Source organism: Porites lutea, chromosome 1 (genome assembly GCF_958299795.1).
Source record: "Porites lutea chromosome 1, jaPorLute2.1, whole genome shotgun sequence".
Taxonomy (NCBI): Eukaryota; Metazoa; Cnidaria; class Anthozoa; order Scleractinia; family Poritidae; genus Porites; species Porites lutea.
This window is the reverse complement of record NC_133201.1, coordinates 46,139,042-46,144,041: the sequence shown is the minus strand read 5'-3', so window position 1 is coordinate 46,144,041 and position 5,000 is coordinate 46,139,042. Positions and strand designations below refer to the sequence as shown.

At 37.0% G+C, this 5,000-nt stretch overlaps 1 protein-coding gene and 2 long non-coding RNA genes across 3 annotated transcripts in view; all 3 read right to left on the bottom strand.

Annotated features, from left to right (window-relative positions):
* Positions 1–1,483, bottom strand: part of LOC140952778 (uncharacterized) — a 6,970-nt gene extending 5,487 nt beyond the window's left edge. Inside the window, exon 1 of the long non-coding RNA XR_012167396.1 lies at positions 1,203–1,483. This is a non-coding gene — a long non-coding RNA (uncharacterized lncRNA). The remainder of the gene's footprint in view (positions 1–1,202) is intronic.
* The window catches only part of LOC140930799 (alkaline phosphatase-like), a 50,158-nt gene that overhangs the window by 17,521 nt on the left and 27,637 nt on the right, over positions 1–5,000 (bottom strand). The window lies entirely within an intron of this gene.
* Positions 2,018–5,000, bottom strand: part of LOC140952771 (uncharacterized) — a 13,925-nt gene continuing 10,942 nt past the window's right edge. Inside the window, exons 2-4 of the long non-coding RNA XR_012167394.1 lie at positions 4,797–4,878; positions 3,900–3,982; positions 2,018–3,549 (exon numbers count right to left, since the gene is read on the bottom strand). This is a non-coding gene — a long non-coding RNA (uncharacterized lncRNA). The remainder of the gene's footprint in view (positions 3,550–3,899; positions 3,983–4,796; positions 4,879–5,000) is intronic.

Genomic DNA, 5,000 nt, shown 5'->3' with positions numbered 1-5,000 from the left:
AGCTTTCTGCTCTTATCTTCATGCGTCAAAGGTGTATTCCGGACAGCGAGAGCAAATGGGCATGGTATTTTCAGTCAGAGGACCCTGAAGAGCAGAGAGTTAACCGAGAGGTGTTTGAGCAGAGAGAGTAGGTTTAAGACTTTAAACATTCGAACATTTTGAGTTGTTTTGCACTTGGAACAAAGTTTGCAAATTGTACTGCACAAAATGCACCTGAGGAATGTGGTCCGGGCAGCTAAATGATAAGCACACTCACCTTAAGTTGTTTTAAATCCTGATGTTCGAGGCTAGGGTTTGGGGGGTTTTCTCTTTTCTCCAGTGGCTTAGTTGACGTGCATTTACCTGCAAGGCTCACATTTACTCTGAGAAAATAATTTGATTGCTGTATGTACATTAATCTACTATGCATCATAAGAAGCCTTTTGTTTTGGTCACAGTTCTAGAGTGATCTTACTTGGCCCAGTGAAATAGAAAGTTGACTAGTTACAAATTCATCAGAAAATAAATAATTCAAAGTGGAGTTTTGGGTGATGTAGGTTCTTCCGATATGCGTCTCTTGTTTATTACAAGAGACATACACCTTTGACAAGCCACAGAGCTGCATTATTTAGCAGATACTTGTATTGTTCTTAAGATGATCTATGAGATTCGCACAAAGCAGCTGTTCTGTGGAAATTTCATTTTCTTCCACCTACCTTACCACTGTTAACAAGTGTCAGATACTGAAAATGAGGTAATAAATTCCACTCAAAGTTTTACATTAACATTGTGTTGGTTTATCTTTGGGGGTCCATAAAATCTTTCCCCGTTTGAAATCATGACTGAGAAACTATAATGTTGGCGGTCAGCGTTGGACAAGTTTTATGCACGTAAAAAACCCGCATAGATCAAAGTTTTAGTTTCAGGTCATAGTCAGGGTTATTTCTGGGTGGTATTCACCCCTTCCAGACTGAATACCGCTTGAAAATCATTCCGAAAGGATTAATTTACGGGCGTCAATTTCATTACCTGGTCCCTACGAACAAAATACCGGTTTCAAAATGGTTGCACATGTTCCTGTATAATATTAATTCGACAGTGTAAAAGTTAGCAATGATTGTAAAGGTAGTTAGATCTCTAGCTGCCAATAACCGTCTTATTAAAGTGATACAATGTAGTGCCATTTGTTAACGCTCCGTGAAGCGGAAGTTTACAGCTCTTACCATTGGGAATTGCATCAATTCCGGTTCCGATTCCATTCATTCAGTTCAAAAACTTCCTCGCACAAAAGAAGGCTTGATTCAAATCTGTGAATGAGTCTACATTTCGTTCCAGGAGCATGATTTCAATAATTGAAAGAGTAGAAATTACCAGGAAGCTAGCAGCCATATTGTAGTGACAGCGATATTTGGTCCGCGGTACATGTCGCAGAAAGTGCTCTTTGATTGGCTCAAGAGGGGGGTGTGACGGGGGTGGGGAACCCGCAGAATGTAAACATCGCGGAAAATACCCTTTTTAAAATTTTCAAGCAATGAAGACATTCTTGGTAGTCTCAACACTTCTAGACTGCTTTTACATCGAGTTACACGAGGGGCACCCAACGACAATTTTCGGAAAAATATCTGTTCGGAAGACGATTTGAGGTCTAGAATTTTCGGAACATTTGTTGTAAAATTTCTTGCTTGCCTGCCTCTTAGGATTTTCGAACATCTAAAAAATGGTAAAATTGCCCATTTTCAACGGATTTTTACCCTAAAAAGGTCACCTAGAATTTTCGGGAGGCTTTTTTCTGGCTGAAATTTTTAAACAGGTAAGTTTTGATCCCTAAAATTTTCGGATCACTAGACTTTCAGCTAGGAAATCCGAACAGATGGAAAATTTATAGGGGATAAAAATATGCCTATATCCACCGTTTAAATACTAAAACACGTTTAACAATGCTATGTTTAAGTGGTTTTGAACTATATTCTCGTTGGGTGTCCCTGTTACACAGAAATTTTTCACTTTCTACGAGTTTACCGTTACAATAAACGGTACCTTTTTCATGTTCACCAACAACAATGTATTTTATTTAAGATCCATAAGCTTACAATATTTTATGCCCTGCAAGTAGCCATAGTGCTAATCTAGGCAGAACAAACATTATAAATAAAGGCGTTATTAAATTACATATTAAGAAAAAAGGAAAAGCAAAAAAGAAAAACCCTTCACACAAACTCAAGCATAGGGGTTTTGTTATTAGAAAAAATAGACTAAAATTACAATGGTTCATTTTCTAGGTTGTAGAGAAATAGAGAAACACTCCTTGGCAGATAATCGTGTTTTATAGTGATGTTTTGTGCTGAGTTTCGCAAACTAATTGAGGGGACTTTTGGAGCTGTCTTAGCGTGGACGTCATACAAGAAATAGCTTGGTTGTTGAAAGAAAAAAGACTGTAAAGGAAGACTGTGAGGAATTTTCCGATTTCCCTTTGTAACTCATTTTATGTCAGTTTCTTTGCGTAAATCACGCTCGAGATTCGACTTTTTAGTTTGAAATGCAATAATTCCGCTAATACGAGACATATGCAAATTTCCTCACACCCTTTTTTAGGTCTTTTATCTGTCAATCAGATACAATAAAAAGGAAGTGAATATTTAACAACGCGAAAGGGCTGGAGCTTCAGCAGTAAACTCGATACCTCTGAGTTCGAGAGCAAAAAACTTAAGCGCCTTTTGAAATTGGATGAAATAAAATCTTTCATAAGGTAATTTAGTCTTTTAGCTTTAATTTGATATATAACTTGCCTTTGTAGCCTTTGGCACCTCGTTTTCCTTTACCGAGACCTTAAATAAGGACTAACAAGTGCATGATATAAATTCAGAAGAAGCCGTGGAATGCCTTCAAACCATGGTAATAATTAAATTTTTCAACTGTCCAAAACAAATTCCACGCAACCTTATTCCAATGATTCTACAAACAAAAGTTTGCGTAGCAGACATAACTGAAAAATGTCGCAGACATTACATTTTGGGAAACACATTTGTTATCATTCACTTTTCTTATCAGTGTTGCTGACTGTGGCTATGTCAATTTTTCCTGTAGTTACTTGTCTAAACATGAAGCTGTGAAATGATCATTTACTTTATTTATGTTCTATTAGAATATTATATAATCTCCTGCTGACCTAGTGTGAAGCAATACCAGTCAGATTTTTTTTCTGCTATAATGAATCCTTAAAATAATTTCCAAATTAATTTCGTCACATCTCAAGTAAATGTTGTGAGGAAAAAAACCCTTTCAGTAGTGAGGAGATTATATTTTTTTCCCAAAACTGATTTAGCTACTAAAATTATCATTTTTTGTCATTCAGTCTGACTTAAAGACAGATAAAATGTAAATTTGCACTAAAATTTCACATAGTTCACGACATATTACATCACAAATTGTACTTAAAAAATAATACTCATTGTTGTTTTGGTGGTTGTCAAATTCGCTCTTTATCCCTGATCCATCCTTGATCGATGCACTTGACAGCTAGAGCACAACTCACAACAACAGCAGCGGCAGTCGCATCTAACCCTGTGGCAACTGAAGAAAAGAGAGAATTTTGCTTATTTGTTGACACAGATTTAAACTATGAAAGTTGCTAAGACCTGAATCTGAAGCTACACACTGAATTCCTACACTTTTCGAGCATATAACAACTAATCCAATTGATTATAAATTTCCTGAAATGTTGCGTACACACGGCTCCAAATGACCAATTAATGTCAAGGGTTGATTTGATAATTATTCACGGAGTTAAAATTTTCTAATGGCCGTCATTTCTTTACCGCAGGTCAAGAGCGAACGGCGGACTGTTGTGTTGGTAGCCCCATGAACCTAGGACCCCTGCGCGCATAATGTACTGTCATGAACATGGTTGTATACTCACTCACCTATGTAACTTCCAACATCAAGAACAGCAATGACTATAGCAATCTGATCAACTTCATTTGAACCAGGCTAAAGTGGATGTGAGCTGTGAGAGGATCAACAAAAGTAATTATTAAGTTAACATAAGGTAACTTGACCACAAAGTCACCCTCTTGAGCGTGATACCTTACAAAGATCCTCACAAGATATTCTACGTTGTCAAGGAAAAACACATTCATGAAGGAAATGCCTAGTTCTAAGACTAACACAAATTGTGGTCAATAAATTGCTACAGAATTAGAGAGGTCCTAACATTTCTTGAGAGTACCAGCCCAAATCCTCATGTGGCTGTGACTGGTTCAATTTTGTCCTTGGTATAAATTTAATTTTCCTTTGTTCTAAGCTCATTATCAGAGATGTACCCAAATACCACCAAAACAACAACAATTTCTTATGTTGAGCCTACTGATATGAAAACAATGTTTATTAAGGGTCAACTTCCTATATTTCTTCTTGCAAATCATAATTTTAGTCTTCTTTGGATTCAGCGATGAAAGCCAATGTGCACAATACTCTGAAAGGATGGAGAGAGCATTTTCTAGTCCTTGATCTGACTGGGACATCAAAACTAAATCATCTGCATATAGTAGACAGCTTAGATGGGATCTATTATTTGGTAGAACTATGTGATCTGTGTCCCCTTGGTCAAGTAGAAAGGAAAATACAAAGGAGTACCAAAATAAAAACCAAGGATAAAATGGAACCACAACAGCAGATAAGCATGCGATCCACTGCAGTAAGTTAAGGCTGGTGCTCCAAAAGGTGATGGAGGCTCAATTTCACATGATATACAAGAAATGTGAAAGAAGGAAATAAGATAGTACAGCAATAATTAAATCAATGCACCCTCTCATACGTACCATGGTGAAGAAAACTGTACAGCTCTGTGTACGGTTGCTTTGAGCAAACACCTCGACACAAGTCAGATTAGTTGACAGCACCCTTAAATGAAATGGCAACGCGATATATTTACTTTTTTGCCGCATGAAACACTTTAGTCGTAAAGGATATACAGGTGAAATTTGGTTTTAAGCCCTATGATTTCAAATCTCATGGATAACAAT